The sequence below is a fragment of the Cynoglossus semilaevis genome, chromosome 12 (assembly GCF_000523025.1).
Source record: "Cynoglossus semilaevis isolate Cse_v1.0 chromosome 12, Cse_v1.0, whole genome shotgun sequence".
Lineage (NCBI taxonomy): Eukaryota > Metazoa > Chordata > Actinopteri > Pleuronectiformes > Cynoglossidae > Cynoglossus > Cynoglossus semilaevis.
Window position 1 is genome coordinate 10,848,340 of NC_024318.1, and position 11,249 is coordinate 10,859,588.

At 41.9% G+C, this 11,249-nt stretch overlaps 1 protein-coding gene across 10 annotated transcripts in view; it reads right to left on the minus strand.

Annotated features, from left to right (window-relative positions):
* Positions 1-11,105, minus strand: part of sorbs1 (sorbin and SH3 domain containing 1) — a 42,357-nt gene extending 31,252 nt beyond the window's left edge. For 2 of the 10 annotated variants that reach the window (XM_025060798.1, XM_025060796.1), the window contains exon 1: positions 10,544-11,103. The gene's annotated coding sequence lies outside the window, so the exon portion shown is untranslated. Of the gene's footprint in view, positions 1-1,748; positions 2,962-10,543 lie in introns of those variants that run through there. The other 8 variants (XM_025060802.1, XM_025060804.1, XM_025060797.1 and 5 more) reach the window with 7 other exon arrangements.
* Between the last annotated feature and the right edge of the window lie 144 nt (positions 11,106-11,249).

Consider the following 11,249-nt stretch of genomic DNA (forward strand, 5'->3'; position numbering starts at 1 on the left):
CTTTTACAGGTGTAGGTTTAGGCTAAGCTATTTCTAGACTATGTTTATGTTAGCCTTGACTGCTCATAGCTGCTGCTGTAATTTAGTCTATATTTTAGCCAATTCTGGCATTCTTTAAGATCAATTCTTCTTACATGTCATCTAATTTTTTGGTAATTCAAAGTTAACTTTAAGATTCTTCTGAAAAAAGACTTTTTGCAGATGTGGTCACTTCTCTGTTAGCAGTATGTCCAGCACTGGCCTGTAAATGAGTTCTAAGCTTCATCTGTGTTCCTCCCTAATGACAGGAGGGAGGGACTGAGGGATGGTGGGAGGGGTCCGCACAGAGAAAAAGCCCAGGGCATGTTAATGTGACGCTGAATCGGTGGAGCATGCGGAGATAACACCAAGCCAACAGAAAAGACACTGCAGAACACTTCCCACTGCCCCACTGTGCCTCCCATTGTTTTCTGCACAGCTAATTTAGGAGACATCACGCATTTTGAATGCAGAGCAAGGGGACGATTGAGTCAAAGCACTAACACACATTCACTGACACACACACACACACACTGACAGAGCGACTCATACAGTACGCGTATGTTGTGCTTTTTTATTTACAGGCTGTGGGCGACAGTGACGGAAATCCATCTGAACTCAGTTTGAATCAGTTGTGCTGATCAGACTCGGTGAGGAGCTCTGTGTGAGCACTGTTTATCCACGGCAGTAAATAATGTGCAGAAGACGCAGGGGACTGATGTTCCAGCTGGAAACGTCCACAAACAGGCCTAAATGGATGAGGGAAAATGGGAGCCAATCCAAAATGAGTCCCACGGGGACATGGAGCAAACTTTTAAAAAGTCTACAACGCCGGGAGCCGAGACGTCCCACAGCATCACACACTCAGTGTATTATTCTGCTCCATCTCTTTACTAACATCCGCTTGCTTCCTGAGCCCCTGGGACACAGTCAATTCATGATCTTATTTCAAAACCATTAAAGGACATTCCTCTGGACAGTGCTTACACTTGCAGTGTGTCCTCAGCTGAACCTTGTCTTATGAATATACACTACCAAAAGGAGATGGGGGGAGGGGGGCAGTATATGAGTGCTCGCTTATGAGAGATAACAGGACGATGACAGGTTGCACTGTTCACTTTGCTGTATAAACACTGCAGTGCCAAGATCACCGCTGGCCTTTTTAGGAAGCGATGCCTCGATGCAGAGCACGGCAGAAAACAAGATCTATGTGGAAACGGTGGAGAGGTAAAGAGCAGTGAGTGAGCTGCGTAAGCCAAGACAAACAGCTACATCAAAATAGTCAGTATCAGAGGAAGTCATGTGAAAGAAAAATGTACCTAAATCTATCACGTATGTCTCAAGCAGATATACAGACAGTGAACCTGTTTCATTTCATGTCACTAAATAGTATTTAGTTATTAAACTCACATTTAAAAAAGGGAAAAAAGTAGGTTTTTTTTTAATGCTTTTTTAGAGTAGGAGAATTTTCCTCAAGTTGATGTTGTATCATTCATAAATGCACAGGATTTTTCACACAGTTAACAGTTGTTATTTGTGCAGCAACTACAGTATATCATCAGTAAAAGTCAGCGTAAACCACGGTCTGTGAAACACTGTTGTCAGACTCTCTACAGGAAGAACTACGCAGCACAGACCAGATGATTCATCCCAACAGCAGCTCTCATTTTGCTGTGACATTCACACACACAAATGTTCAGTTCAATTATCTCAGATGGTTACTAAAATACCTTTCCAAAACAGGCAACTCCCCAAAGGCCATGATTGTCTGCGAGCACAAGAGTGGATCTAGGAAAATGCGTTACCTAGTTGATGAGGTGGACAGTGAGTCCTGAATCCAGGTTCCTCTGATGTCCCCTGAGACTCCTGGCTGAGATTTGAGGGTGTCCTCTGGGAGGGACGGGCCTAGCTTTGACCTTGACCCTCGCTATGTAGGGGGTCTGTTTGTTTTTGACAACAGGCGTGCCCAGATGGATATGTCACCACATGCCACCTGGGAATGTGACACCCACTCAACAACTGTGCAGACATCCATATAAAAAACCTTTCTCCCTCTTTGAAATACTGCAGTGGGGTCGGGGGAGGAAAAGCACTGGGGGGGCTGGAATCTGCTACTGAATGACTCAGCTGTCCAGTAAGTTTTTAATTCCAACACAATGACGCCATCTTAACATGCCATTACATGTACGGAATACACAAAGTTCTGGAATTTGGGAGGGACAGAACCTTTACATAAAACTTTACTGAAAGAGGACTTTTTGAACTCCTGTCAAATATAAACTCACAGCAGCCATAGGTTTGAGATATATACAGTATTACATTAGTTATGACATGTATAACATGTTTTTAGTTCATATGTAAATAACTATGTATTTTTATACAAATGAAATGTTGTACTGGATGGCTAATTTGGCTTAGAAATAACGATGTTAGCACAAAACAAAATAGAAATTTCCCAATATTTTACTGTGATTCTGTCCTTTATCATTGACACTGTTTTCTTTATCATTCTGAAGGTGTTTTGATTTGATTGTCATTCACGTATTAATTTAGTCTTTACAGAATTTGGAAGCAGAATTGGCCTGAAGTTCAGCTGTAGACGGTGGAGTTTAAAGTCATAACACAGCCAAAGTATTTATTCACGCAGCATGTACTGTATGTAACATGACTATGATGTTTGACCAAATACAGCAGCTCTGTCCCATCTGACTCCAAACAAAGGTTTCGGTGGCACCAAGTTGACTGTGATGTCTGTCACGCAGGGGGTCTGTGCTCATGCTCAGCTGGACTATGGCCCCGGGAGAAACTGCCGTTACATAACGCTATTTGACTTCTGCTTTGTCAACAAATGGCAGGGCTGGAGAAGCTTCTCCAGCCCTGTGAGTGAACAGCTCCAAACATGGCTCGAAAGGGCTTCTCCGGAGCAGTGGCTTATCCCCCTAATTGAAGAGAGACCCCCCCCCCGTGGCACCAACCACCTCCCCAACTGCTGCCTGATTCTCTTCCATAAACAGAATCCACACCGGGCAGCAGCCTGGGATTCTACACATTCCTCAACCCAGCTATTTGAAGTCCATTTCAAACAAGTGCAGCATAAAAGGAAATGTATGTAACGTATACACGCAGCAGTCACCCAAGAATGACATTACACTGTCATGACAATTACACATGGAACTCCAACTGTCTTCATGCATTTGTGTGTGTAAATCGAGCCTTAGTGGATTTTTGTGTCACTGTCATGTTGGAGGGCTAACTCTGACAGGAGAAAGAAACTGTCCTAAAGAGACTCTTCATCAGATCAAGGCAGGACAATAACATGCCCCTCCCTGTGTAAAAACTCCTGTCAGTTGCTGGACATGACAGTGGCCAGATCTCAGTGTGAGAGTGAGAGTGTCCTGAGCCGCAGCCAGCAGAAACGCTGTTACACACACTGTGATGCCGCATCACGCTGTTCCTAACGTGTGTACCAGGCTTCTGGAGCCGCTGTGACAAGAATGTCAGGAGGCTGACACCCCAGCCAGGCTGATGCATCTTCACAGTCAGGGCTTTGGGCACGAGTCCTGGGGCAGGTGAAGCTCATTGGGCCCTCGAGAGGGAAAAACACTCACATGAATATTCACATAGAGATGCAACTCAGAGTTTACTTTAGTTATAGGAAGTGTTGAATAATAAGGTAAGAACTAATGCAAATATCGAAGTTTCAGTCTCATGAATATGCACTGCAGCTTAATAGAAAACAAACGGAAGGTCAAAAACGACGTGTCATATCATGGCTGACTTTTCCTTGTTGTTGTTAAAGCACTATGTTATGTAACTGTATGTTACCTGAGCCTCACTTTCTCTGGAGCTTCTCAGTCCCCTCAGGCTAATAGCAAACAGTTGTTCATGTTGTTTTGCTGTTAGCAAGAAAGTGAGACAGCTGCTGGATGGACAAACTGAGTTCAAAATATCCAAAAAGTGGAATATGTTCAGTTTGAGAAGGTTCAGGTTTTGGAATGGACTTGACGACTCATGTCTTTGTGTGTGGGCATGTGTTGGTCACTCAAGAGGAGGTACTGCTTTCACATGATACATTTTTTTGGTGTTAGCAATCAAGCTAAATGCCCCTCCTGGATAGACAGGCCTCACACAAAACATGCAACATATAATTATATAATGCTATTTAAAAGTAAAGTCCTCTCTTGTCAAACACAACGTTAAGTTGAATTGACTTCAAGAAAAGGTAAATGAGGAACACTAAAACGACCACAATATTTAAAAAAGATATATCTGCGAAAGCCTAAGGTATCGATTCAAATTCATTGTTTTGTTTTCAAATTGTTTTGGAAAACAGGTCAGCTCTAATATATGACACACGAGATGCATGCGTTTAGCATCATCACCAGATAATGAGTTCAGCTGTGCACCTCAGATTCCTCCAGGCTCAGATAATGGGATTGGGGGGTGGCGCACATTAGGTGAGCTGCAATGACAATTGAAATCATTGTCTGAGGCGGTGCTGAAAGTTTTTCCTCATCACTGCTGGATGTTTTGACCTCGCCGTTCATTGGAAGCTCTGAGTTGTGTTGCCGAATATAACTCTCCGAGAGCCCGTGTGACAGGGCCACTTGATAATTGAGTCATAGGATATGGCGGCTAAACGTCAAATACAAACAGCCGTGCGATAATCCTGCAATTTTAAGTGCTATGAAGTTACCATCGTGTGAATTGAGCATGCTGCAGGGCCCCAGTGAGTCCTAATCATCGTCTGTCTATTTTAGGAATCCTCTCAGACACCACACACACACACACACACACACACACACACACACACACTCACCTCCATCAATAACACCTTAGCTGGCAGAACTCTCGCTTTTTTCAATTGTTAGGTTTAATATTTATCTGGATATGTGTTTAAATTTGCAACCACTGTTGTAAGACTCCAACAGAGTGAGTCTCACCTCCGCAGAATATACAACATTAGTTTACTGTCAAAAAGCTAACGTTAAACAGTAGTCCTGTTGGATAACAACATTTAGAAAGAAATAGGTAATACCAAAAATGCTTCACTTTAACACTATCAAGTAGCATGTGAGGTAATGACCAGACTTAGCTGGTCATTACTTTGGGACACTGAGGTCTGACTGTTTTTGTCCTGCTAGCAAGCATGCTAAGCAGGCCTTCTATGCAGACAGTTAGCGCAATCCTGTACTTCTTAAAATATTTCTCTAAAACACACATTAGGAGTTCTGACATTCCACCTAAACAGAAACAGACACTTTTTTACAATGGCGACGCTCAGTAACAAAGAATGCCTCTGATTTCACACAGCCCCGTGCAACATTTTAATAAAATGTCAAAATTCCAACAAATTCCAACTATGATGAAAACAGTTCCAACAAAATAACTCCACCTGTTCATTCACTCGGGCACTGTTGGCCTGCTATATTAATGCCTCTGTGACTGCGCAAATGGTGACGACCCACCTCTCTTCGGCATTATACTTTAGCAGACAACCAGTTCAGAATTGCAGACAAAGGTACTTATCTGACTTTAAAAGCACAAATGCAGGAAACACAAAGGATTTGATCCAATAACATGATTAAAGAAAAAAATGTGCTGTATCTTAAGATCGACAGGTATTCCGTTTACAGCATTTCGAGCTTGTCCTTTTAAAGCAGCGCTGCGTTAGTGTCACTCAACAATTCCACTCTGATTTGTGTGAGGATGGATTCAAAACATATGCTGTTTCTCATTAAAATATTTGCCAACAACTGTCACAATGCTGTTGTCTTCCATCAGATGATGACACACACACTGAGTGAGGCAAAGCAGAGAAGGGTGGAGCCTTTGGGGGAAGGGGAGGAGGGGTGAAGGTGGAGGCGTTGTGGGCTGACTCTTAAATCCATCACCGCGGCATAAATTTCCTTTTCACTGCTGTGTTTACATGCGTTGATGATCCGGTGGCGCGGGGACCGAGGGGCGTCTTTGTGTCACCATACCTTGAAAAATCCAAAGCACAACACTCCACTTGAGCAGCCACTTCAGCCAATGGCGGCAGCAGCTGGAGAAAGTCGAGAGGGGGACAGGAGGGTGGAGGGGTTGCTAAGCGACCTGTTGCAACATTAACGTGGAGTGAAAACAGAAACCTGGTGTCTGGCTCAAACATCCGGCCTGGTCAGTGCCACCCGTTACAAATACAACACAGACAATAATACCTGTGGCTGCAACGGGGTCTCATCGATGACGCTGTTGATATTCAAATTCAAATATTCAAAATCACAGTACTGTAAAGGCCAGATGCTTTGAAAAAGAGACAAAATATTTATATAATAGAAACTCAAATCAAAGACATCTTGAGTCAAAGCCATTTTTTTACTCAGAATTCAAAGGCTAAACTGAAAAATTTAAGCCTAAAAAGACACTAAACATTCAAGTTGAAAATATTTGGATGAATGCATCCTACAAATGTCAGGTGTTTTTTTTTATAATAACGCCGCTTCATGTCAAAGATTTAAATTTCACAATCCACTCTGATCACATATGTTACAGACCTAAAGCATTTAAACTGTTTCCAACACTCTGCAGGAAAGATAGGGGGAGCTGCTGTACACGACCTGTGTTTACAAAAATCCTGTATACCCTGACTTTAAAATAAAACGTTGTGCTAAATGTTCCATCCATCCATTTTCATCCGCTTATCCGTTACCGGGTCGCGGGGGCAGCAGTCTCCATGACCGCCACCCAAATCACACTGCACCGTACCAACCCCTCTGAACCTTCCTGTGGGTGTTGTCTAAAGAAGTCTTTTTTAAACATTCACTGCAGTTCACTCGTACAAAAACATCTTGGACTGGGGGAGACCTGTTTTAGACCTTCAGGCTAAACAGTGCTTTAAAAAGTGAATATTTAACATTTAAGTCAATGTTCATGCTGGTAACATTTAGTCAGTTTTGTAAACTGAAAAGAGAGTTCATTAATGGATCCATTTAGAGTTTATAACATACAAACAATCACTGGTATATGATGCTAAAAATATTTTTTAAATGCTGTCACAATGTTTATGTGAGAAGTTTCTAAGTGTCGTATTTCTTAATTAGATGGAGATCATTTTGGCCAAACAGTGCTGTTCTCTGGAGACCTGCTGCTTTTGGCAAATCTTTAAAGTTCATCTGAGAGATTTATGTCCCTGAAGGTCACTCTGCTCAAATCTGGGGATGGTGAGGGGGGTCAGGGAGGGGGTTATCAGAGTAATGTGGCTCTGAACAAGGCCCATAAAATATTAACAGCTCTGCTCTGAGTCCAAACCTGCAGCTTCATTATTCCTCTGCAGGTTACCAGTTGACCTTAAGACAACCAGGTGTTCTGAAGCTTTTTTAACCAGAAGCTGAAGAGTGGGACGGCACAGTGTTGTAAAAGTCACTTCAGGACATTTAAGGCATGTTAACTACTGCACAGAAACTACTGTAAGGGACAATGGACAGTAGTAGGCACTAAGAGCACTTCCCTAATGGTAATACCTGAAAAGTATTTTAATTGGACAATAGTACGTGCCCTAAAGAAAAGGCCTTAAAGTGTACCTGGAACTTAAGGATCTAGGTTCTAGGTGTGCTATAAAGTGGACAACATTCTTCTTGTCCTACTTGTTGCATTTTTTAAAATTATATATATATGTATAAATATATATATATATATATATATTTATATATATAATTATTGAACATTTTGGGCTGTTTAGTGAGGACATTCAACTAGACCTGGAGATATTAGAAACGTGTTGCAAAACATGGAGTTTTTAATTTGATTTTTTTTTTTTATTTGACAAGAGAAGACTCTTGGATGAAACCCACACTCGTCCTGCTCCAGAAAAGGTGCTCTCAAACTACATTGTTTGAACATGTTGCTTTAGATAGGTCATAATAAACCAGGCTAGATGTTCCCCATGTGTAAGAGCTCATTGTTTTTAAACTATGGGTTCCATTTAGGCACACAGAGCTGACTCTGTCTCTGTGTAAACACTGTCAACTCCTTCACTCACGAGCAGTAAAACAGGAGGCTGCTCTCGTTGACGCTTGACTACAGCTAAGTCAATAATCATGTGAGCCTGAAAAACTAGTACTGCACATGCTGCAGCTCCAGAGAGGTCCGAGGAGTTTCAGTAAAACCGCAAAAGCTGTGTAATTACAAACAAAATTAATAGCAGCTCCCCGTGGCTTTGTTAAACAAACATAAAGTCCTTTGACATGAACTAATGGACGTCCTGTGTTCCCTCTGAACAAACACTGTCCAGATACTGTATCTCAAACAGCTGCGTCCAGTACAAAGATGTGACACAAGCCTGAAATTCTGAAACATGACGTGTGTGCTCCTGAACAGTGAAACCGGCAGCTTTGAGGAAATCAGTCTGAACGCTTCCACTCCGTCCTTGGAGCTCTTTGATTAATTATTTGTGTTGGGGTTAATATTTGATCAGGTCCATGCTGTGTTCTGTTACACAGAGAACGTTACAGAGAGGAGAGAAAAAAGGAAAAGGTGTCCTTTGTAGTAAAAATTCTGAATGAAATACACATGTAGACAAATGCACAATATTTGAGAGGAAGAGAAACAACTCACTGCTGAAGGAGCTACTGAATTTCAAACTATACAACTTCAAAACCACATATTTATATTTATTCCGCCTTCTGCTTATTTGCTTCTCAAATATTCCACTTTTGCAATTAGCAATAAAATCAATCACACTGTATGGTCGTCGCAGGTGGAAACCTTCAAAACATCGTAACGCGAAATAATCAACCGATCACCTTAGAAAGTCAAATGGTAGCATTTTTAGAGTAAAATAAAAAAGTGAAATATCTCTGGAGTCTGACAGTAAACACAGGCTCCCATACATACCTACACTCACTTCAGAGAGAGATTTCCATGTCAAATGAGTCAAAGTACAGAACATACTGTAGAATAATTTAGTACATGTGGTTTTTTTCATAAATAGTTGAAAACTAAAAATAAACTAAAACAAATACCTTGGTTTGGTCGCCAATGACACCAAATGTTAGCCAAAAAAAGTAAAAGATTCATGTGAAATTAACCGTATTTTGTCTCTATAACCAAAGTAGCCGACGTTTATCTATGTTTGCTTAAAAACACCTAAAGCTTAGACTTAAATGTTCACAAGAATTAACATTTTCCAAATGCCAGCAGTGTTTGCAGATTATTGAGATTATTTACTCTTACTGTCACAATAAATCCAATATAACTGGGCAGCAACACTTGCTCAAAACACCACAGCCCTGCCAAGACTAGGTTTCTAACTGGCAACCCTACGTAAACAAGCTTTCACAATCAGTGATATATCTACAACCTCATGAGACAAATAGACAACATTAAATAAACCTGCACTGAAACTGTGCCCCAAAAACCATTGAGAGTCAATTTGACAGGGACAAAAACAAACAAACAAACAAACAAAAAAACCAACTCTTCATCCTGCTCCACTGTAGGGCAGTTGTCTGTGTCACATGCTCTCTTCATCCTGCTCCACTATAGGGCAGTTGTCTGTGTCACATGCTCTTCATTATTTGGCTTCAGCCAGACCTGTTTGTTTCTATTCAGGCTGCAACGCTGAGTTTAACATTCATGTCCACTGCTGCTGCAGTTACACAACACAGCTGCTCAAAGTACTGACCCCAGAGTAGGTGGAAAAATAAAGAATATTTTCATCTCAACAGTATGCATCCATTCTTCCTGCAAGTGTCGGGCCCTGAAAAGTACATCGACATCATCATTTCACCTTTTAAATAACCTCATCAAATATGACACAGGAGGCTGCAGTGTGACCTGACAGCCCTGTGATAAAAATGACAATATAATTAGACTATACTCAGCACCTCTGTGCCGCATAATGTGCATTCCATTAAGTACAGTGTTCCTGATGCCACAGCCTGAGTGCGTGCGTGAGGGGCAGGAGCCTCTGAATGACAATGACACTAGAGTAAAACCCTTCACTGCTGCTGGGCTACTCAAAGAAACACCAGCAGCACTGGAGGAGGACGGACAGAGACAAAGAAATGGGCTTTTAAAATAATGAAACCTAAACGTTTATAAACCCTGACTTGGGCATTTTTTGTGGTTTTGGTTTTCATCCTCAGAGTGCAGCATGTACAGTACAGTATAGAGGGGGGGCTGCATCCCCACTGTGAGTGGATCAGCCTCTGCTGCAGTGAACTGTCCCACAGCAGCCACTGCTTCTGTCCATCTGCTGGAGAGCCAGGTGCATTCAGTCACAGGCTGAACTTTTTAATAGCTCTGATTCTGCTGAACTGGCAATAACCTGACAGTGGGACAAATGTGAGGCGGATTCAGCCTCTCTCTGTGTCCCCTCTCTCTCTCTGTTATTTTTGTTGTCATTTCAATGATCCAAAGTCAACTGCTGCTGCTGTGCCCTGTAATGATGAGGGGTGAACATGATGGCTGACATAAATGAAGTAAGTCAACAGTCAACAGTCAACAGTAAGAGGAGTAAAGCAGAGCCGCAGCTGCCTGTTACCTGTGTGTGATGGTAATCCAGTGTGCTAGTCTCCTCACCGCTGCCGCTGCGGATACTTCTGTGCGCACACGGAGCCTCTCTCCTTTACCGACTGTCAGCGACTTCACAACCTGCCAACCTGCATCTGCTGCGTCAAGAACACGCAAACTCCGAGCACCGGGGCCGGAACTGCAGGTCCTTCACAATAAACGCACAAACGGCGGATTGAATTACATTTTGAGTTCAGCTGTCGTCACGTGTTACTGCTATTCTATTGACTGTTTGACTGAAACAATGCTACTTACAACTGAGTGGTTTGGCAAACACAGCGTATAAAACAAACAAACCCGTCAACCTGACCTGGGGTACTCTAACACTGTTTACTCTAACACTGTTTACTCTAACACTGTTTACTCTAACACTGTTTTTTCTGTCTTCTTCTTTGGGTTGTTTTCTCATTCCACAACCTTGATTTTGATTTACAGATTATGTCCATGTACTGAAACTTAATGGATGGTCCTATGGATAAACTACAAAGGATCAAAGTCTGTTAAAAATCAATGTCACATGACTACATAGATTATTATTAGTTCGATTTGTAGTTCTGTTTTTTTACCTTCTTTCCTTGTGTCTTTGCTTCCTGTCCTTTATAAACCACGTTTTACGTTTTTTTTAACTTATTTCTTATCTACTTCTTTCTCACAAACGAGGCTAAAACAACTTTGCC